Genomic DNA, 24505 nt, shown 5'->3' with positions numbered 1-24505 from the left:
AGTGGGAAACTGTTGAGTCTCAAGATTGCGATGTGACTTCTTCATCAAAGGTCATTATCTCATAAAGAGCTGATGCTTCAGTCATGCCCTGATTTTTATCTGTTTTTTTTTTTTTTTTAAGGTAAATCTTTTTTGTTTCATTACTGTCATGTTCTGGCCTATCTGAAGAGGCAGATATCAAAACCAGCGACTTTGCCTCAGCCTCTTGTTATGCCCCAAATTTCATTTGTCATTTTATTTCCTGTTCTAGAGAACATCGTGGCTTCCCACGTGGCGCTAGTGGTAAAGAACCCACCTGCCAATGGAGGAGACTTAAGAGACACGGGTTCCATCCCTGGGTCGGGAAGATCCCCCTGAGAAGGGAACGGCAACCCACTCGGTATTCTTGCCTGGAGAATCCCATGGACAGAGGAGCCTAGAGGGCTACAGCCCATGGGGTTGCCAAGAGTCAGACATTACTGAGGCGATTTAGCAGGCAGCACAGAGATGAGAGCTGGCCAGTTAAAGCGCTGCATAAATGCACACAGGGATACACAGGCAAACATCTGCCAGGGATCGTCCCCAGCTCTTTGGCTGGCCTGGATTCCTCATCCTACCAGCAGGAGTCAATGGCCTCCATCGGAGGCGTCCTCACCGCTCGCAGCATCACTAGCTCCTAGAAGGAGGGAGGCCCGCTTGGTTCTTCACGCTGATTGTTTCCTGCCTGACGCCCTGGCCTCGGAGTTCCGCCTCCTGAGGTTCCTATGACCACCGGGGCTGCTGCTTCTGCTCCGAGTCACCTTGACTGGATCCTCCGCGTAGGAGTTCACCCCCTTCTACCCCAGCTCTGGACACATTTTGCGGCGGTTCTCTTATACCTCTTGGCACTTAGGAGTTTGCCTTCGTATCCAAATTAAGGATTTCTGGACGCCCCGTGTTTCCTTTTCTCACGCACTCAGTATGGCGTCTGCCATTTTTAGATATTCGGTGAATATAATGAGTTTAACTGAATTGGAATTTGGAGGAAGAAAATCCTCCTTGGTCCTTTTCCCTTTGTTGCAAGATGGCAATGTGTCACTGATGGATGTCCAGTGGCCTTTCTGGGAGTGTCACAGCACCACTGCCCCAGACACGGGCCAGCCAGCCTGGAATTTACACTAGGAGAGACTTTCATGTCCAAGAAGTTTTTTGTTAAAAAAACAAAGAAAGCAGAAATCGCATAGTGTCTTAATTGCTACCCATTAGTATTAAGTTGAACTATAGGAAATCACCATTGTTAAGGTCACCAGTGGTGGTTCCCACCTAAGGGCTTAGCCTGGTTAGTAGACGTGTGGGCAGGTGAAGATGTGGGAAATGGCATTTCCACAATTGTTGGAGATAGGCTGCCATGGGTTTGTAGGAAGGGGCCCCAGAAAATAAACTTAACCGGGGGAAAGAGGATAATAAAGACAAGATGGGTATAGTGCAAAGTGAGTTTCTCCATACCCTATGAACTTGGCTCACACCACTTCTGTCACAATGGGCCAGGACAACCTGAGGGCTGCTGCGCTAAGTTATGTGAGGTCCATCTTGCTTTCTTCCTTCTTCTGTTTCTTAGCGTGGGCAGCTCAAGGGTGTGTAGCCAAGACAGAGAGTGGCTCTTCTCGAACAGACACCTGTAGCTGCAAATCCCTACTCAATGCAGGTAACTTTTGGCCCCAGTTAAATGCTGGCCATCCACAAATATTCGCTGGTTGGCATCATAAGTCAAAACCAGAATCAGGTTAATACCACCAGCACCTACACCCTCTATTCACTCATGGGGGTACCTAAGTCCTCTTTAAGAGAAAAGATGCCAAACTCTGTTGTCAGTTTGCGAAAATGTAAGTGCAACCAAAACCACAGATCCAATTGCCCCAGTGAGTCAAAACCCAACTGGCCAAGGCTTTAACCTAATCTGAATCAGCAGGATGCTTGGGGACCTTGATATGACCATTGGTTTATGTGACTCTCAGATATTCAGATGTTATAATGAGATCCACTGAGTGAGAAAGGAGACGTCAGCATTTATGTTCGGTACCAACAAAGGGTGCATCCATTTAATGAGGAGAGGTGGGAAAGGAAGACGTGGGAAACACCCTGATATAGGGCAGGGGAGAAATAGCACTTCTGTGTATTTTGGGAAGGTGCCTCATCCCCAGATGGAATCTATAAAGCCAGTATAATTTAATGTTTTCTCTGAGAACTTGCTCTTTCAGGAGTCCATCACACGATTTTCATAGATTTATCTGTTCTCCCTGGAACCAACATTGACATGTGGAACTCTTCTATTTCACAGTAACCAAGAAACAGAAAAATGAGGTGTTAAGGGCCTTTAGGTAATTCAGTAACAAGTAGATGTGTGTTACATTTAATGACATAGTATGGCAGAGAAGCAAAAAACAAACAAACAAAAATGGTTTCTAGATTCAGCTCTAATGCTAACTAGTGGTGAGAACTCAGAATTCCTTAACTGCTGGGCCTTGAATTTCCTATCTGTAAAATCATGACAAGGGGTTGGACGATTTCCCGTCCAGTTGTACTATTCTGTCATTCGAGATTGTGTTGCTATCATTGTTTAACATGCTGTTGTGAAGGGAAGCAGGCATTTGTAAAGAAACTGTGGACAAGCAGTAATCAAATCGTTGCTCTTCTTGGTCTCCAGGTGTCCTTTTGTCCCACCGTTGCTCTTCAAAATGCGTGGAAGTCAATCAGCAGGAACATAGGAACCCTCATCCTTAAAAGCCACTCTTGTTTTTACTTTATGAAAACAGGGGCAGGAAAGAGCAAGGGGCAATATTTAGGCACCGGATAACAGAACAAAAGGACAAAGTCATTCAGCTGGAGGAAAGGAGCCAGAGTTGCCCAAGCTTTAATAAAGACGTGGAGAAGAAAATATCCCGTAAGTAAGTTTTTCTCTCCCTTAGAACACCTAGGAGAGTGATAACTTTTCCTTTCTCTGTATTCCTCCCCTGCACTCTACGGGAATTGATTCAGAGAAAGGACTGCACCTCGAGTACATAATAAACATCTCCAGGAGAGGTGGGGAGCACGGGCAGAAGCAGGAAGAGGATGAAGGAAAATCAATTGCTCTGTGCTGACAACTTCTTCTTGTAATAACAGTATTCTGTCACATTGCATTAGCAGCCCTTTGCAATTGTATGTGTTTTTGCTAACAGGCTGTAAAAGTGTAATCATATGAGCACTGAATGCATTGTATTAGTGGGAATGATTCGAGGGGATGTGCGCTTTATTATACCAGTATGGTGTATAATGTGTTGCTTACTGAAGTGAGACTTATCATTTTAGTGAAAGAATATTTATTATTTGTTTATTGTGGTGCTGGTGCCTTCCAGGGAAAGCTGCTTGTTTCTCTTGAGGTCGGGGGAGGGAAGATTGTCTCCGCTCATCCTTCTTGCCCCACTCTGTAGAGCCAAGCAGAGTGATCCTGAAATTGGGATTAAAAAAAGAAAAAAAGGAATCACTTGGAGTACCAAGTTCCCAAGCATCTGAGAAAGCAGTGGCTCTGCTTGGATTTCCAAACAGCATTTGTAAAACCAATCGGATGTTTGCTGCAAAGCATCTTCTGCACAGAAAGTTGAAGGAACAAAAGGGAGGGAATTTCACACGTATGTGGGAGTGACGGTGGACTGTACAAATCCTTTGGGGAAGGGACGTTCAGAGAAAGATGGGCTAGAACTAGAGACAGCACGGAAGGAGGGCAGGCAGGATCCTTGAGCCTGGATTTCTTGGCTTGAAAGAATTATGCAGGAGTTTAACGCTTCCCAGCCAGTGCTGGAGTGAATTCTTGGCCTAAAGGAGGGATCTCCTGACTGCATTATGCAAATCGTCCAGCCACTCAAGGGACATTGATCACACATTGAATGAGTGTGCACGTAGGTGTCTGCTCTTGCTTGACTGACCTCAACTGAAATTGACACGCGGACCTGGCCTTGTAATTTGTCTGTATTTGTCACAGGACTGCTGTAACAGAGTACCGTAAACTGATGACTTCAACAACAGACGTGTATTATCTCCCAGGTCTGGAGGCTGGAAGTCCAAAATCGAGGCGTTGGCGGGGTTGGTCCCTACCGAGGACTCTTCCGCGCGTTTCTCCTAGCTACGGAGGTCGTTTGAAATCCCTGGACATGCCAGTTTTTAAGTGCATCACTGCCCTCTACTTTGATGTTTGCCCGACGTATGTGTTTCCCTGTTGTATTAGTGGAGATGCTTCCAGGGAGTGTGTGCTCTGTGATGCCCGTAGGGTGCGTAATGTGCTGCTTCCCAAAGCAAGACCTTCTCATTTTAGTGACGGGACCATATGTGTGTGGCTGTATCCAAATTTCCCCTTTCCATAATGATATTGCTTCATCATAAAAAGTCGTATTGGATTAGGGGCCCAGTGTGACCTTACCTTAACTACTTACATCTGTGATGACCCTATCTCCAAGCACATTCGCATTCTGAGGTGCTGGGGGTTAGGACTCCAACATACAAATGGTGAGGGTTGTGTAACAACCTCAGTTGTAATTGGACAATTGAACTCATGACAGTACTCCACCGCTGAGAACGGTTTATAATGCACATTTTGAAACTGGAATGAATTTCCCATCTATATCCCGCAAAGTCCATCAGCTGACAGTAGTCTCCACCATCAGGATCACCCGGACCCTGCCATTCACCACGTGGCAGGCACGTCGTTTAGGTGCCCTGGATGCATTAGTTTAGGAAACAGATTAATAGGCCTAGAGAACGAACCCATGGCTGCCAGAAGGGAAGGATCAGGGAAGAGATAGGTAGGGAGTGTGGGTCAGCATGAACACACTGCTATATTTAAAATGGGTTACTAGCAAGGGCCTATTGTATGCCACAGGGAACTCTGCTGTTTGTTACCTGCCTGCCTGGGTAGGAGGGGAGTTTGGGGGGAGAATGAACACATATATCTATGGCTGAGTCCCTTCACTATTCATCTGAAACTATCACAACATTGTTAATCAGCTATACTCCAATCTAAAAGAAAAAGTTAAGAAAAATAAAGTCTCTTGTAGACGCCATAAAAAAATCATTCATTGATTTAATACTCAAAATTGCTATGAGCTAGTTTCTATTCATACCCTCATTTTACAGATAAAGAGACTGAGGAATAGGGGGATTAAATAAATTATCCCAGGTGACACAATGAATTCAGGTTTCAAACCTGGACTACTGGGCTCATGAATTTCTGCATTTAACCACTGCTTTTTTAACCTCTCCTAATCAGACAGGATCTGGATATAATCCTTATATAAATGTTTCCTCTCTTTACATAATATTTGTATCTAATTTTTTTCTGATAGTGCTTTACAATATAACAAAAGAACATTATAAAGCAGTTTTAGACTTTAGGTCGGATGATGCAAGTGGGAATCATATTGATTTTTGTGGGCCTCAGTTTGCACTTCCCAGGGGCCAGCAGACAGTGTCTTCCTTTAAAGTAGATATTTCACTCTGGGACTTGAGCACAGGCTGGAGACAGAGGAAGTGAAGATGGCCACGGGCAGGGATAGGGTGGTGTTGGCTGGGACTCCAAGTTACACTTCCTCAAAGTCATGTGGTGACTTTGACCTGTATCTGGGCTCCGATCCAAGACTGAAGTGGATCCAATCTGGCAGGCAGAGAATGCCAGCAGGTGTCTGCAGGCAGGGTGGCATTTGCAGGCAGAATAATGGAGGATCTTGTTTCCTACAGTTACTGACTTAGAGTAAGAGTCCAGCTAGTGGTGGAGGCGATGGACATAGAGTCCAGCTCCCAGCAGAGAGTCTGGCCAGGGTGACTGAGGGGAAATAACCTATATTGAGAACCTGTTGGACCTGCCAAAAATCACTGCGGATGTTGTTGTTCAGTCATTAAGTCATGTCCGACTCTTTGTGACCCCATGGACTGCAGCATGCCAGGCTTCCCTGTCCTTCACTATCTCCTGGAGTCTGCTCAAACTCATGTCCACTAAGTTGGTGATGCCATCCAACCATCTCATCCTCTGTCTGCCCCCCTTCTCCTCTTGCCCTCAGTCTTTCCCAGCATCAGGGTCTTTTCTAATAAGTCAGCTCTTTGCATCAGGTGGCCAAAGTATTGGAGCTTCAGCTTCAGCATCACTGTGAGGATATATTATTATCCACGCTTCAAAAATAGGCCATAGACACTTCTTAATCTACCCTTGTCTTCGTTGATAGCAAAGGAGTAGAATTTGGCCCTATGCTGCCTAGAACAAAAGCCTGTCTCTTTTGCTGGACTACACGATCCAGCAGGTTTACACAGGAGGAATTACGAGGAGCTGAGGGTTCAGGCTGCAGATCAGGCTGCTGTGTAATGATGAGTGCGGCTGAGGGAAGAAAGAATCCATACAGCAAATGTAGACAAGGGACAGAATCCCCAAACATATGTGTAGTCACTGATGCTCTGACCACTTGGGTGTGTTTGCCAGGTAACCAAAGTAACGGATAAGTGATGCCTAAGTGGGAACCAAGTCAGTATTGCTGCAAAGGGAGGTTTCTTTTCTGAACTTGAAGGCATTTACAAGCGTCCACTTTTGTTTCTATTACAACTTATTACAGACATGTATTAAGTTGAATACCTTAGGTATTCATATGAGTTTTGCATCCACAGTTTAAACTAACTGAATCTGAGTTCTTCAGGTCCTGAGGACAAAATAATTTCCTTAAAGTAATTAAAAGTAGGCTAAACTTGTTTTTCTAATGTGAAACATTTTTAGTCTTTATTGAATCTGTTACAATATTGCTTCCGTTTTATGTTACCTTTTTTTGGTCATGAGGCATGTGGGATCTTAGCACCCTGACCAGAGATTGAACTTCTGGACCACCAAGGAGGTCCCTATAATTTTCTTTGATTCATGCTTTCAGTATTGCCTCATATTGAATTGTATTGAAATTCATGTATGTGTTCACACAGAATCACTATGTATTTGCTACATAAAGTTTCCCTTGATTTTGTGATTTTTTCCAATACCATCTTTTTCTAACCAAACAGTAGGTTTTTTTTTTTTTGTATACCTACTTTATTGTATGACAGGTATTGATGAAAATTCAATTAAGCAATCTAGTTAAGAAGAAAAGAAAAGACAATTTATTCAAGCCGAAGCGAGAATTATAACCCAAGAAACAGACTCTCAGAAGCTCTGAAGACTCTTCCACCTGTTAGAAGTTGAAGGCACAGTCATATGCATTTTTGAGACAGAGGATCGTGCATGAAAATGACATGCTGATACTTAACATAGAGTTCCCAAGGACCGCGGATAAGCATGTACAAAGTGAACAGTGAGTCACCATGACCTTGTACAGAGCTGGGGAAGAACACTATTCTCTCACGAAGTTACATTGTTGGGGTAGGAAGAAAGAAAAACAAATTGATCTTTATGGGGGATCAGGCATCCCCATCTTTGAGGAGCGCTGGTTAGTGTGTGATGAAAATGTGCGCTGCATAACCGGGAAGGAGGCGGCCCAAACAAACAGAGAGAGAATTTTATTTTAAAGTTTTGATTAAAAACTTTATTTTTAAAATATTTTTCACTGTGGTAAAAGTCACATAATATAAAAGACTATTTTAACCATAGCTATCCGCACGGATCAGCGGCACATTGCTGTGTGACTCTCACTATCATCCGTCTCCCGAATTTTTCACCTTCCTAAACAGAAACTCTGTCCCTATATGTTTAGTGGTTCTGGTCCTGCCTTAAAATACAAATTTCACTTCTTTATAGGTTCTATGGGTAAACCAGAAGGGCAAAAAACAAGGTCCTGATCTCCCATGATTTATGCCTTCCCCCCCCCCAGAATTTATTTTTAAAATTTTTATTGCAGTGTAGTTGATTTACAACATTGTGTTAGTTCCAGGTGTTGAGCAAAGTGAATCAGTTATACCTATACATACCTGCTCTTTTTAAGATCCTTTCTCTGTATTGGTCATTAGAGAGTATCGAATTCAGTTTCCTGTGCTATTCAGTAGGTCCTTACGAGTTATGTATTTTACATATCTATGTCAGCCCTATCTTCCAGTTTATACCTTCCCTCCTCTTACTTGGTAACCATAAGTTTGTTTCCTACATCTGTGACTATATTGTGAATGAGTTCATTTGTATTCTGTTTCTTGAGTCCACATATAAGTAATATCCTGTGATATCTGTCTTTCTCTGGCATGACGTATGCTTTTACACAGAGTAGAAATGGTTGACATGTGAAAGGTAAATATTAGTGGAAGAGACAGACAAAAGGACTGGACTGCCTGGTGGTTCTAGAGAGGTCTACAAAGGGGTAAGGAGCGGTGTGAACACCATATGCTCCAGGATCTCAGGGGAGGGGGTCCTGCGGTGAGCTGGGCTCTTCTGGGAAGAGATCACCCTGGAAAAGGGAATAGAGAGAAGGCTAAACTTGAGTATGATGAAGACTTCACTCCCCATGCTCAGATTTTCCCTGGGAGATTTTGAACTGACCCTGAAATGGAGAAACACTTTAGGATGGTGATTTTTACCATCCCTTGAGCTTTTTGTGAGTTTCTTTCCCCCTGCAGTAAAGTCCCTTGGAGGAGATAGAGGTTTCATGGCTGAGGAGTCCGTTCTTATGTGGGTTCTCTTCAGGCTCCGTGGTGCCCCAGGGATTAACAGGAGATCTCTGCTCTGAGATCTCTACCCCACGAGCCTGTGAAGCCTGCGAGGCTCTCTCCAGTGCCTGGGCTGGGGCTGTTAGCAGAGCACGGGTGGAGGATGAGCTGTGAGGTCAGGCAGGTCTGGCAAGGGCTCCACTTCATGACAAACTGACAGCGTCTAGAAATAACCTAATTTTGTAATCAGCCTGTTTTGAAGCCATTATTTATGTTACCCTATCACAGAACAACGGTGTTTTAATGATCTACATAACATTTAATTATAATTCAGTTATCTGATGTAAGTAATTTCAGTACCTCTTAATATAACAAATCTCCAGCGTGGAGTATCTGGCTAATAAGAGATGACAGGTGGTCGTTATTCTGTGAACCTCACCATCTTTCACTAGCGCTTGCTGTGATAAGTTAAATAAACCATCCTTCAATGTGGGAAACTCCCTAGGTGGCCCTCCAGGGAAATGCAGGCACTGAGCTCCCTAGGACCAGACAAATGGTGACATCTTGGGCATAACGATGAGGCTGCCGGAGACAGCTGAGTGCTGTGTGTTATTTGAGGCTCTTGAGTCTTAGTACCTCATTATTAAGGCCAGAAAGTTCAGGTTAGGACAGAGCCATAATGAGGTCAAGGTCACAGATTTTGTCCTACTTAATTTGCTGACAAAGGTCCGTATAGTCAAAGGTTTTTTTTTTTTTCTTTTAGTAGTCATGTACAGATGTAAGAGTGGGACCATAAAGAAGATTGAGCACTGAAGAATTGATGCTTTTGAACTGTGGTGTTGGAGAAGACTCCTGAGAGTTCCTTGGACTGCAAAGAGATCAAACCAGTCAATCTTAAAGGAAATCAACCCTGAATATTCACTGGAAGGACTGATGCTAAAGCTGAACTGATGTTCAATACTTTGGCCACCTGATGTGAAGAGTCAACTCATTGGAAAAGACCCCGATGCTGCGAAAGATTGAGAGCAGGAGGAGAAGGGGATGACAGAAGAGGAGATGGTTGGATGGCATCATCCACTCGGTTTCCATGAGTTTGAGCAAACTCCGGGAGATGGTGATGGACAGAGAAGCCTGGTGTGCTGCAGTGCGTGAGGTCACGGTCAGATACGACTGAGCAACTGAACAACAGCAAGTTCTTGATCCTGAAGAGTCGTTTTTGAAAGTAGTAAATTGCTCAGAAGAAATAGACACTAACAGTTGCTGCTGCTGCTGCTGCGTCACTTCAGTCGTGTCCGACTCTGTGCGACCCCATAGACGGCAGCCCACCAGGCTCCCCCGTCCCTGGGATTTTCCAGGCAAGAACACTGGAGTGGGTTGCCATTTCCTTCTCCAATGCATGAAAATGAAAAGGAAAGTGAAGTTGCTCAGTCGTGTCTGACTCATAGCGACCCTATGAACTGCAGCCTACTGGGCTCCTCCGTCCATGGGATTTTCCAGGCAAGAGTACTGGAGTGGGTTGCCATTGCCTTCTCCGAGACACTAACAGTTGGCCAAAAAACATCATGGTTTTTAAAGAAAAGAAGTTGTATTATGGGAGAATGTCTTTCAAAAAAAATTATCTGGGGATTTCTGGACAAAAGGATATGGATCAGTTCTTTTGGCAGGAGGAACAATGTCTTCTGCTGATTTTCTCTGTATGTAACCATTGATCCCACATTTCCTTGTCTCCATTTGGACATAAAATCCCTGGAGCCAGCTCTACTCAGCCACACCTTAGAAGTATGCAGCCTAGATTGGGACTGATAGGAAAAAAGATGAGGAAACTCAGGAGCGCCTCAAGTGACTGTGCCCCAAGTAAATGCCCATGGACGGGCTCACTTGGCATCTTGGAGCCCTATCAAGGGAGCCATTTCAAGGACAATCGGTGGAGTATCTGGATGGCCTCAAAGCTTAATTACAAAGAGACAATACCACTCCAAGTTGGAAAAGAAATTAAAGTGGAAATAGGGTCTAATGATCAGAAACCTGGATGTTAAGATCACTGGAGTCCTAGGTCCTAGCTCAGATGTCCACGCCATAGCAAGGCTATGATGAAAACCAATGGAATTGAAGAGTTGGCACATTAAGATGCCATCCCTTTATATGACTGGATGGATCTATGATGCATCAGATATGTTTGGGGAGAAACTTATTACTATTTTACTTGTCATGTTTTCATCAACTCAATGTTTTGCTGACGTTTTCTGGTTATTACTGCACACATTAATGTTCCTACTGGGCCAGCCTGTGCTCCTGATGCTCTTGCCACTTTGAGCTCACACTGTGGATGGTTCTAGAATGCCTGCTTATCTTTTCTGAATGCCCCACCCTTGCCATATTTCAAAGCACAGCACAAACAAGACTTTCACTCTTTGCCTGGATCATGTGGTTTGTACTTATCATAGAGGCCCTAAGTTAGGACACATTCTGTGTTCCTGTTACTTTTGTTCCAGCTTTTTTCCTGATTCATCTTTGCAACCCACACAGCTCCTTGCATATTTTAAATGTTAAAGAAAGATTTTTGAATGAATAAGTGATTGTGGGGTAAAGACTCATTTGGATCTGTGAGAAGCTTGAACTTCAGACATTTATTTCAAATTATAGAGATCCTGTGAGTCTACTTAAGTGATGGCATTTGCCTAAGGCCTTAAAAATATTTATTCTCTGAAGTAGGTTAAATGTTCCCTTCCGGATTCCTTCCCTTCAGATTTGTTCCATTGACTCAGTGAGAATTTTCTTTACAGATACTAACTGTAAAACATTTTGCATCAGGTTTTCTCCAGATAATGACAAAATATCAGAGTGTGAATTGGTGAAGCTGTGACTTACTTGTCCAATATATCCTAAAGCCATTTAGATTTCTGCTCCAAAGGATATCTTAAATAGAAGGGTTTTTCTCTATTTGCATTGCCACCACCCTGGTTTAACCCATTACTGATATCTTTTCCTTCATCTGCTCCAACGCTTAATTGGCATCCCAATTATTCAACTATTCGGCCAATTGCTCACTAGGCTTCAGCAACATTGTTTTTCAGTTCCTTTGAACTCTTAAACCAAACAAAATTATACAAAACAAAAATTAAATCAAAATAAATCTTTCCCTAAAACCTCCCAGAATTCTGATCGGTCTTCTTGTCCTTCACAACTCTTTATATACATATATATCGCGATTGTTTACTTCATGTCAGTTTCCCCTCTAGATTATAAGTTTAATGAAGGCAGAAACTGTCTGATTTGCTCAGCACAGTACAGGAAGATACTGCCTGCCTGGAGGTACGATGCTCAATGAATTTTTTGTTGATAGAACATAGATTCCGTCTATGAGTCTTAGTTTTTCCCCTCCTGGGAGAGACCTCAGAGTCTAATTCTCCTTTGTCATGACGACAGAGGACTGGAGTCTGCCTTTATTCACCGCCATACCTGGCCCCAGTTTGCAGCGCCCCGGGTTATTTACCTGATCTTTCTGGAGCATTTTTGGTCACTTTGCCGTCTTCTAAAATTACTCTAGTTGGTGCTTTGCTCTCTAAAGCTGGTACCCAGAGATGAATGCGATTTTCCACCTATGATCTGACCGGTATACTCCTGAGCGGGACTAGCATCTTCTTCAGATGTCATATCTCCGTTAACACAGTCTAAGTCTGCATCGATTCCCATGCAAATTCATCAGCTTGCTGCTGATTCTTGAGTCCACGGTTAAGTGAAACTCTTCAGTTTCTTCATTCAATATGCTCTTAGGATGCCTTGTTGGTGCTTTGGACCCAGCTCCGTAACTTTGCATTTATTCTTATAAAGAATAATCATTTTATACTGCTAATTCCTAATTTTCTCATCCATCAAAATCATTATCTTTCTTGGATTCATGTTATCTGCAAAACCTATATATTCATTCACTTAATTTTTTATTGAACACCTACTATCCTCTAAACTATGTATTAAATATGGCTCTTTATAAGGTGTACATGGTGGCTACCTTCACAGGCATGCCGTCTGGTCACTGACAAGAAATCTGAATGTTTCAGTGAAAACATAATCTTATGGCAGTCGTTTGAAATCCCTTCTAGGTACCGATCAATTAATTAGGCAGAATTTTCCAGATATTTTGTCAACCAATTAATAACCCAGCTAATGTATTTTTGTTTGGCTCATTACCAGCAATCTGGATGTAAACTCTTTCCAGGCACCATTCCACGTATAGTTAAGTGCCCTACACACCAGTGAGTTCCATCCTGAAAGTGCGTTTGTACATCCAATCGGTTTGTAAGTCCAAAAAGGTAGCTTACATACCCGGCTAACATAACTGGCTACATAGTACTGTACGGTAATAGATTTATAATGCTTTTCAGACAAAAAGTACATAAAATCAAACACATAAAAAAAGAAAACTTTTTTAAACTTACAGCTCAGTACCCTAAAAAGTACAGTAGTACAGTGCAACAGCTGGCGTACAGGGGCTGGCACCTCTGAAAGCTTGCCACCTGCAGTTTCTAATGTAGGGGACTCCCTGTACCACACTTCTTTGTGTCCTCATCACATCACACCCAAGTCTATTTTCCTGGAGACCGTCTTTGTTTACTCGTAAAGCGGCACTGCGTGCCTCCCAACCACCGCCAGGCCTGCTCCACTTGCCTGGTATTTCTTTTCTTCATTGTACTTGCCACTTGCTGCCATGTCACGCAGTTTCCATATTTATTTTTTAAATCGTTAGTTTTCCCTCATTAGAACATAATCTCTATGCAGGCAGGGACTTTTTCTGTTCTGTTCATTGCCATAACCCCATTGAGAAGATTGGAGAAGGAAATGGCAACCCACTCCAGTGTTCTTGCCTGGAGAATCCCAGGGACGGGGCAGCCTGGTGGGCTGCCGTCTATGGGGTTGCACAGAGTTGGACACGATTGAAGCGACTTAGCAGCAGTAGCAGCATTGAGAAGAACGGGACCTGACACACAGTAGGCGCTCAGTCAGTAGCTGTTCAGTGAAGTTGAAATAAATTAACAAAAATCTTTCGTCATGGAGTAGTGAGAGTCTCCTACATCAGTCAGGGTTCTGGCAGGAAATAGAGGGTGGAGTTAAACTTGGTATTTGTGGGGAGTTTCATCAAGGAAATCTTTACAAAGGTTTGGGGAAGCCAAGGAGGGGCATTGCAGTATTCCGAGGCTGGTAATAGCGTGGAGTCACTGCCTCCTCAGGCCTGAAGGGAAGGGAGGGGCTGCTATGGAGACCCCAGAGAGGGCAGCTACAAGGAGAGGGCCCCCAACAGGAATGATGACCCAGAGGAGAGGGAGGCGGCCACCACGCCTGCCTGGCAGGGACGGGACTGGGCCATATGAACTCCATCCTCACTTTCTTCCCAGCCTCTGTCTCCTGCTGGGAGCTGCCACTGGCCAAACTCCCATTACGGTCAGGCCAGGGAGCCCCATAACTCAGTCCTCAAGATTCAGCCTCCTAAGGCAAAGGGCAGGATGGGAAAAGGTGGAGAGACTAGCAGGAAATATCCAGAAGGTATCTTAGAGCAAATAAGCTGTTTCCATTTGGTTACAAAGTTGCCCAGAGGCCATGGGGAAATCTGGTTACATGGGGTACAAGGGGAAGCTACTGGGTGTGACTGGGAAAGAGAAAGGTTATGAGGGTGTTACCTAGATGTTGAGCAGTCTTGGGGGCAGAGGGGAGGGATCTTCCCATCTCAGGAAAGGAAAAGGTGAATTTCTGAGAGTGGCATCTAGAGCTGGAGAGAGGTTTACTCATGAGTAAAGCTTAGCATCAAGTGACTCCGATGCTAATGTGTTCTACCATGAAAATTCATCAGACCTCTGTGATGTTGGAGAGAGCATGCTAGCCCTGCAAGAGGAGTCTTTAGAAAAGCTGCACAAGCAGTAAGACCCTACACCCCAATATATTAGAAATAACGATGGAGAAGCAGGGAGGTATCCAGATGCAGAGTATTGTTTCTGGTACACGTCTAGCAATTGCTCGCTCCTCCATCTTTGGGGAGATTAAGATTGGTTTGGGGGGGTGAATCTGTACATTGCATGGATTTAGAAAAGTATGAGACACTTTTAGCCCTCCGATTCCTAGAATGAGTGTGGCTTCTGAGAACCTTTCTTTGCATTAGTATTCAAACCGCTCTGAGAAGATTCCAAGATTGCGGGGGAATGACAGGAGAGCTCGGCATCCAGGAGTCTGGCTGTTGTTGACAGTTTTAAGCTGCGACTGTGGGTGCCAATCTGGTACCCCGATCCTCTGCCTGCTGGGAGTGCCCTGCAGGATCATCACCCTCCCTTCACCCCAGCCACCTGTCAGTTGGCATTCGCCAGTAAATTGGGGTCAGAGTGGTCTGCTTTCCTTCTGGGTGAAAGAAGAGGGCTGCAAAATGCCCCGGGAGCCACCCCTAGTGCCAGACACGCAAGCAAAACTGGCAGAGTGGAAACAAGCCGAGGACTCATGCACATGTGGGTGTGTGAGACAGAACAACCCCGGGCTGGGGCAAAGGCAGCTCTTCATTTCTGCTTGTTCGAGGAGTTGCTGTGCTTTCTGAACCCGGGGCAGAGTGGCAGGGCTTGGTGCTCAGAAATGTCACCGTCAGCCCCAGCATGGGGCGGGGAGGACTTGGCTGGAGTCAGGGAGTACTTCTGTAGTGGAGAAATGCACAGCAGCCATCAACAGGCTGCAGAGGCCATAGAGAGCTTATGCTTCAAACAATAAAAATGAGAAGCGGAGGAACAGGACTCTGAGGGAGAACAGAGCTTGTTTAAGGCACGGAGGCCTTCACCAAGACGGTGGCTGAGCAAGGAGAGAGCCGGGGAAGACAGGACGCCAGGATGGCAGGGGAAGCAGCAGTGAGGTCTCCTAGGTGAGAGGGAGCTGAAAATCCAACGAGAAGGGCTCCTTACCTATGAGATGAAGTTCAAATAGGGTAGCCTTGGTGGTCATGTGAATCTTCCAAGGTTCCCTCAAGACTTCCAGGTCAGCTGATGACTTCCAAGTCAGAGTGATAGAAGCTGATGATTTCCATCCCAGATTTCAATCCTGAAATTTCAGACCTAAATATATTTTTTTCTGCATCTGGATGCCCAGTGAGTGCCTGCTCAGTCTCCGTCGTGTCCAGCTCTACGTGCAACCTCTGTGGACTGTAGACCGCCAGGCCCCTCTGTCCATGGAATTTTCCAGGCAAGAATACTGGAATGGGTTGCCCTTTTTTCCTCCTTGGGATCTTACTGACCCAGGGATCAAACCTGCACCTCCTTCATGAAGTATTTTGCTTCAAATTTAGCATCATCCAAAATAGAAATAAACATCCTCTTCCCCACAAGCACCATCTTCCTTTATTTCTTTTTAATTGCATTACATTCCCTTGAGTTGGACAAACCAGACCCTGGACCACTGTTGCTGGCTTCTCTTCCCTATCTCTGTCCAATTTATCGCTCGGTCCAGTGGACTCAAGTACTTTCTCTCATCTTCTTCGACACAGTTACTACATCTTTAGTTTAGATCTTCATCATTTCTTATCCAAGTCATGGCACCTCTTCCAAGAGCCCTGTTCTCTGTGAGTCCAATGTCTATGATGGAGTCAGAGTGATGTTTCTGAAATTCATAGCAGATCGCATTGCTCAACGCAATTTGCCTTCACTGCTTTAAGATAAAATTCAGCCTGCTCAGCACGGCTGATCAGCATGAGGTAAGACATCACTTCCTCAAAGAAGCTTCCCCCGTCTCCAGTGTTGGTTAGACTCCCCCCACCTATACAGTCTCACACATTCCTGTGACAGAAGTGCATCTGACTCACAAGTGACGTTTTTCCTTCTACTGAACAGAGCTTAGGCTGATAAGTGTCAATTCAGGAATTTCATTTCCCACCCCCTTGCATCCAGGTGGAGCATTACGGCTCGTTCCCATAGCTGAAATGAAAGCTTGAATGCTGTGTGTGACATTCAGGACTGGTTAAGGGTCAGGCGCATTATCTTCCAGGCTGTTTCTTTCCTCTCCCCGACTAGCTGGATGGCGAGAATTTAGGAAAAAATACTTTGGGGAGGTCCTGGAGGGTAAATGAAGCCAGAAGACAGGATCTGAATCCTTGAGTCACCCTTGGGAGGAGAGCTGCCCGTCTGCAGCTATAATTGTAAGAAATAAACACTTGCTGTGACAAGCCATTGAAATTTGAGGTTTGGTTATTACATCAGCTAACTTAAGTTACACTGACTAATACATCTACTTCCTTATCAGTTATGACAAAATCTTAGAGTTCCTGTTTTTTCGAATATCCATCTTATCCCCTAGATTAAATTTTGATAAAACAGGGGCAATGTCTTTCTTGCTGACAACCGTATTCATAATAAGCCACACAATCGTCTCATCTTTAGGCAACAATAGCTCACATATGTAACTCTTACTATATTCCCTTCTTTTCTTAGCATCCAGATACTTTCAGAAGGAGTCAAATGAAGGTCATGATGCTATGGGTTGTGAAGGAAAAGCCATATCACCAAGCGCTGCTTAACTGCCTTGAGTCAGGCCATTCATTTGATGGCTATTTATTGAGTGCCCTTTAGAGCTGTTATGAGCATGAAACATAATGTATGTGATATGCTTAGAAAATTACATAAAACTGCTCAATATGATCAGTTAGTAGCAGAGTAGCAACTAATTATTTACTCTTAAAATGCAACTGTAGATGCAGTGGAGGCTGTGGAAGTGTACCCATACAGCACTCATACGCCCATAAGGATTTTGAAATTCTGAGACTTTCCAGCCTTGACTCTTACCCTGGCCCATATGACGACTGGTTTGGTTTATTTGAAGATATTCACAGGTCAGGCGTGAAGCTGGTTCTATGCTCTAGAGAAGTAAATTCTGCCTGTTCCTCTCAAAAGGAAACTATGACAATCAGATGAGACGGTGTCTATTAAAGTGGCTTGGCAACTAAGTGAAGTGAAGTCACTTCAGTCATGTCCAACTCTTTGTGATCCCATGGACTGTAGCCTGCCAGGCTCCTCTGTCCATGGGATTCTTCAGGCAAGAGTATGGAGTGGGTTGCCATTTCCTTCTCCAGGGGGTCTTTCTGGCCCAGGGATAACTGTAGGGCATTGCATAACACTGCTGGGTGGATGCAATCACTGTCCCAGCTACGTGGCTTGAGTGGAAGGTGCTGTCATTGCTAGTAACTCTTCAGCTGGCCAGAATGCATGTTTCAAGGACTGCCTTCCCTTTCAAGCTTTGCCATTAATCGCTATTTCCTGAGTATCTAACGTTGCATGTAGAAATGAATGGTGAAGTCTTCCAGTCTTAATGCACCTGTTTTCCCTCCAGGTCAGGTTGTCTCCCATGACGCATAAGTGCCTTCACCATCTTTCCTAAAGTCCTTTAATTAAATTCTTACAATATGTTTTCAAATTATGAAAAACGCACAGTACATAATTCCCCTCCCCTCATCTCCCCCTGAAAAGAGAAGAGCTAAATTTATTACAAATGAAGGTTTTCTATTTAAATACCAAAGGCTTCTGTAATCAGATAAATCTGATTCTGGAAAGTCAAGTCCACGCTTGGTAATCTTGTATGCAGTGTCTTCAAATGGAGTGATCGGCAACCCCATACATGAGAGCAAATCAGATTTGGCCTATGTTATTTAGAAAATTGAAGAACAAGGGGCTTGGAGCTTGGATTATTCAGATAATTACCTCTTCCCTGACATCACTTAATGCTCTCTAGATCTGAGCTTCAACTCTTCTGTGATTTTTTTTCAGCTCTAAAACTTGAGCAAATTCATCCACTTAGATTTTTTTCTATTTATTTGCTCTCAGCCTGAGAAATTGCATGCCAGCTTGCTGCTAGGAATACCTTTCCACAGCTGTTATAAATATCTGCAAAAAAAATAGGGGAGGATTAAATCAGAGATTGCAATACCATTCCTCCCAGTGCCAAGGCAGTCCTGGAGGCTCAGATAATAATATCTCACATTTACCATTTAGATCTTGAGTCCACTGAGCTAGGAGTATATCCAACTTCTTAGACCTTTTACATGGCTCGTGGCGTTTAAAGACTTGAATGACTACTGGTAACATCTATTATTAATCTAATTATTTTTCATGGGAAAGCATTGTGATTTGTTTTTTAAAAGCTTTTTTCTGGGATCACACATGGGTGACTGGTAAATGTGTCTTATAACTGTCTAGCCTGTTTTTGTCATCTCAGCTTTATAAGTCACTAGGTGCCAATGATTCTGCCCAGGGATTCCTGTTTTGCAGACTGAAGAAAAATTGTTCTGATTTGATGAGCAAGCAGGCAGAGTAGGACAGTCTGTGTGCGATTTTTTGGATACTGCTCTGAAAGTGGGTTTCTATGAGAGGCATGGGCTTCCCTGTGGCTCAGCTGGTAAAGAATCTGCCTGCAATGCGGGAGACCTGGGGTTCAATCCATGGGTTGGGAAGATCCCCTGGAGAAGGGAAAGGCTATCCACTCCACTATTCTGGCCTGGAGAATTCCATGGACTGTATGGTCCAAGGAGTCACAAAGAGTAGGACACGACTGAGTGACTTTCATTCAGGGAGATATGTGAAGGAATTAACTAATTATTGGGGCTTCTCTAGTAGCTCAGATGGTAAAGTATCTGCCTGCAATGCAGGAGACCCGGGTTCAATCCCTGGTCGGGAAGGTCCCTGTTCAGGAGGATCCTCTGGAGAAGGAAATGGCAGCCCCACTTCAGTATTCTTGCCTGGAGAATTCCATGGACGGAGGAGCCTGGTGGGCTATAGTCCATGGGGTCAAAAAGAGCTGGACATGACTGAACGACTAACACACAAGAGGCAAATGATGAGGATCATAAATGGGAGGGTGCGAGTCAGTGTTCCGGAGGTGTGCAGGGCACACCTGAGGGCCACTCAAGCAGCCTCTGTGTCCATCAAGTGGGAGAGGATGGGGGCATGCAGGAGAGAATGTGACCCCTGCTGAAGAGGTGAAACAACACAGGGGTGGAACAAGGAGAGAGGCTTGGCATCTGGCCCCTCTGCAGCTTTCGGCAGAGCCAGTCTTGCCTAGCAAGGACAGCAAAATCGACATGTTAACAAGCCCATTTGTGCTCAGATCAAGAACTGCATCTCAGCTCCACTGACCTTTAGACTTGAGTGATGTCTACCAAACACCATTGCCTGGCAGATCAGCATCAGTGTTTGATAGAGAAATTAGCAGGTGTAATTCAGGAAGTTTCCAGGAAGCAGAGAATATTTGCCTAATCATACAAAGTAAGGGGCTTCCCAGGTGGCGCCAGTGGTAAAAAATTTGCCTGCCAATGCAGGAGTCACAGGAGATGTCGGTTCAACCCCCGAGTCAGGAAGATCCCCTGGAGCAGGAAATGGAAACCTACTCCAGTATTCTTGTGTGGAAAAATCCATTGACAGAGAAGCTTGGCAGGCTACAGTCCATGGGGCTGCAAAGAGTTGGACATTGCTGAGCCACTGAGCACGCACACACACACGCACAGGCACACACACACGTGCACACACACACAATAAATCAACTCTTCCATAACCAACTCATTGGTTTGTTCATTTATTCAACATGTATTTATTGAACATCTACCGTATGCCAGTCTGGGAAATACCTCTGAACATGAACAATTCAAATCCCTGCCCCTGTGGAGGTTACACTATGATGGAGAAACATGAATAATAAAGAAGTAGGCAAACATGTCAATAAAATAATTTCACATGGAACATAACAAAACTAAAAAATGAAATAGGGAAATGGAGTGAAAGGGTTGGAGGTAGTAGATGAATATCGTGGTAGAAGATGGAGAATAATTTAGAGGTTTCCACAGAGTAGTAACCAGATGCTATCATCTAGAAAATGCCTCTAGGTTATAAAGGTCTAATGAAAACATGCCATTCAAAGTAAAACAGTAAGCTCAGGAGATAGAAACATCAGATTTCTTTCCAAAATATTAAGTGCCACTTTTCTTCTGTTTTAAAAAATTACTACTTTTGTTATATAAGTATCACATTTATTGAAAATATTTAGACCATATAGTAGACTGTGAAGAAGAAAAAAATCCCCATGAAAACACCATGAAAATGTTAATATTTATCTTCCATTTTATCAGTAGGCCTATAAAGATATGATTTTTACATAGTACTGATTCGAAGCCAACTTTTCTAAGCTAGCAGTGGATCATAAACATCTTGACGTAACTTAATGCATAACTGCATCATTGCTTATCCTGGCCGGGAGGTATTCCATCAAAGAAATGTACCCAAATTTATGAAACCAAGTCCCTGTTTTTGAGCACGTGTTTTTAGTTTTTCTAGCTGTTTACTCTTATAACAGTGCTTGATGAATATCCTTGTATTTACATCTGTGCACATTTGTTTAGTAATTTCCTTAGGGGAAAATTCCTAACAGTGGGATTGCTAGGTCAGAAAGTCTGCACTTTTATATATAGATTTTTAATTACCTTGCACAAATTTCTATGAGAGAGACTTTATGAATTCATGTCGGCAGTTGACAAATATTCTTTCTACATTTGGCCAGTTCAGAATAACAAAAAATGGCAGTAATAAATGAAAAGGGGTGAACCGTTAATTTTTCTTTATCTTATTGCTGATGAGATTAGTAATGTTTAAAGGGCTTTCCTGCCTTTTCACATTTCTTTCTCTTGACTCATGCCTCTTGCTAATTGTTAGCATTGCTAAAAGTATCCATGTTTTCCTTACTGACAGGCAAGGCCTCTTTATGTAGCCATTTTTTTAACTGCCTAGTATCTGCCAGGTATGGTTGCAGGATCTAGGAACAGATCGATGAGTAAAGGAATATTGATGTTGTTTTGTTAAACAATCTTCCTTAGTTTATTTTGCTCTTTACTTTTTGTCAGTAGAATTTTTTGGAGGTTAAAAGTCTTCTGATTTTCCTACATGATTTCTTCTCATAGTGTCATGTCAAAAAGCCATCTGCAACTTCAAGGTCATAAAAATAGTCAGCTATTAATTGAATAATTTATCTTTTCCCCACAGATTTGAAATGCCATCTTTATCATACACTAAATTCTAAAATATACATTGAGCTGCTTTGGGATTTTCTACTTGATTTCACTGCTGTGTCTGTGTTGGCACCGGTGTCAAATTATTCTAAGTATTGTGGCTTTATAACACATTCAAATATCTGCTAAGGAAAATCCCAACTTATCACTCTTCATTTTCAAAATATTTTTACATGTTTATTCTACCAGAATTTTATCAAGCTCCAAAAAGAAATTCCACTGGATTTTCAGAAGGATTGAGTCACTATTTAAAGATTAATTTGCAGAGAACCTGCCCCATCAGGTATTCTTACTACAGGAATAAAAATTTTCTGTCTTCAAGTCTGCTTATATGATCCTCAGTAAAACTTAATACTTTTCATTCAAGGGTTCCTGCATATTTTTGGTCCAGTTCATTCCCAGACATTTTATGTCTTTGGTTACTATTGTATGTAAGATCACGGTATCATATTTTTTTACTGATCGCAATTGGTCTGTAAGGAAAGATGCTGATTTTACCTACTGGTTCATTGCTAGCCTTCTTAATGATGTATCTTACTAGCAGCCACAATTACAAATACTTTAATCACTGGTGGAGCCTGAGAACCAACCAGTCAGCACAGATCCTGGGTGTGAATGGTTTGTGCAGCCTTCCTGTGGCACAGCAGCTGAATACTAACCCAGATGTCAGTTCTAATCCTTTTTCAGATAAATCTCCTTCCTCCAATATTTTTCATAGGTAAGCAACCATAACATCCATAATTTCTGGCCATTTTTCTTTCTCCTTTACCATATTTTGTTTTTGTGTTTAGTTGTATTAACTAGAACTGCAGAATAATCTTAAACAGAAATGATGATAATGGAAATCTTTGTACCAGTCTTGATATTATTAGAAAACTTTGTCAAGAGTAGATACTTCTGTAAATAATATTAAGGAAAATCTACTTTATTGATAATATTTTTTAAAAATAGGGATTGATGGTGAATTTCATCACATCCTCTAACTCTACCCTCTCTCAAGATGGTCGCATGGATTGTATCCTTTGTCCTAGTAATGTGATAACATATTAATCCACTTCCAAGCTGAACCATCATATTCATCAACTCTATTTGGTCATGATAAATAACTAACTTTTGTGCTTTTTACTTGAATTTCATTTATTGATGCTTTATTTTGTATGGTTGTAACTAATTGGCATAAATGTAAACGGTTAAACAATTGTTTTTTCTTTCTTGTGTTTTAACAGGTTTTGGTACGAAGATTGTTTCTCTTTTGTAAAATAAATTGATATGCATTTTGAGAAGTGTGATTTGGTGCATACAATATGTTTATACCTTTATTTTACTTTGTAGTCTCAAATATAAATTTGAGATACAAATGCAAATACAAAAATACTTTGTGTTTATTTATAAAAATAAAATGGCCCCCTTTGTCCCATTTAATATTTCACTTTGAACTATTTCCATGATGTTGATATTGCAACCTCTGACTTAGGTTTTCCTTGTAATACCTGAAGTATCTTTATCCGACCTTTTGTTTTTAACATTTGTGAGTTCTTCTTTTATTTAAATTTTATTTTTTTACTTTACAATACTGTATTGGTCAAATATTACTCAGCCATTAAAAAGAATACATTTGAATCAGTTCTAATGTGAGTTCTTCTTTTAGATGGCATGGAGAAAGATTTTATTTTTGACACACTTTACTCTCTAAGAGATTTAACTCTCTTGGAAGACCATTTTTTTCATTTTGCAAAATATGCTATGTTAAGTTCAGTTACTAGACTGGTAGATACGATAGTTGCTGAGATTTTTCCAAGTGATGGCTGCCCTGTAGAACAGGCATAAATAAAGCGGCAAGTTACATGAATTATGCTGGTGAGCCGATGCGATGAGGAAGTATGTGATACACAGGTCTAGGCCAGTATGGCCAACAACCTTCAGTGTATCAATACCAGTGGCCCCACCTCCTATATTCACACCTTGTATAATCCTTTTCCCCACAGTGTGGCTGGACCAAGTGATGGCATCTAATCAACAGCATAAGGCAAAGATGATGGGGTGTTACTCCTGAGATTTAGTTATACAGAAACTGGTTTCCATCTTGCATGTTCTTTCATGTTCTCTTGCTGACTTACTTTGAGGAAGCCCAGCTTCCACGTCGTGAGCTGTGTTCTGCAGAAATCCATGTGATACAGCGTCTGAGGAACTTTATCCTGACAGCAGCCACTTGAATGAGCTTGAAAACAGAAGCTCCCCTAGACGAGGCTTCAGATGGGACCATGCATTCAATCAGCATCTTGACTTCAGTCTTTTGAGAGACTTTGGACCAGAGACACCCTGTTAAACTGTGCCCAAATGCCTGAGCCACTGAGACAGTGAGATAATACATGTTTTCTGGTTTAAGCTGCTGAGTTTTGGGATAATCTGTTATTCAGCAACAGATAACAGATATTATAGGTGACTAGATTTCTTGGACATTCATCACCCTTTTCTATTTGATTTATGTAGATAAGGCATGAAGGTCCCTGAGTGTTATTGTTATAGAAAAATCAATCAACACTGACTAAATAAATAAAATGTGCAGAGCAGAGGTTAGGGTCTCTTGGTGATCTATCTATCTATATAGATGTAAAAAATGTACACAGTCACATGGGTTGTCTCTGTTGTCCTATTAATGGGATAACATATGAATCCATTTCCAAGCTGAAAATAATTAGACGATCCTCTGGAGGAGAGTATGGCAACCCACTCCAGTATTCTTGCCTGTAGAATCCCCATGGACAAAGGAGCCTGGCGGGCTCTAGTCCATGGGGTTGCAAAGAGTTGGAAACGACTGAGTGACTAAACGCGTGCGTGCACACACACACAGGGTAGATTGTG

The 24505-nt window shown here is 42.7% G+C and overlaps 1 long non-coding RNA gene across 1 annotated transcript; it reads left to right on the top strand.

Annotated features, from left to right (window-relative positions):
* The first annotated feature begins 2365 nt into the window (after positions 1–2365).
* LOC132658483 (uncharacterized) lies at positions 2366–24213 on the top strand. The gene is made up of 2 exons (XR_009598170.1): positions 2366–2899; positions 9350–24213. It is a non-coding gene; the product is annotated as an uncharacterized LOC132658483 (long non-coding RNA).
* The last annotated feature ends 292 nt before the right edge of the window (positions 24214–24505 follow it).

This window comes from Ovis aries, chromosome 23, assembly GCF_016772045.2.
Source record: "Ovis aries strain OAR_USU_Benz2616 breed Rambouillet chromosome 23, ARS-UI_Ramb_v3.0, whole genome shotgun sequence".
Classification (NCBI taxonomy): domain Eukaryota; kingdom Metazoa; phylum Chordata; class Mammalia; order Artiodactyla; family Bovidae; genus Ovis; species Ovis aries.
The sequence above is the reverse complement of the archived record's forward strand: the minus strand, read 5'-3'. Positions and strand labels throughout refer to the sequence as shown.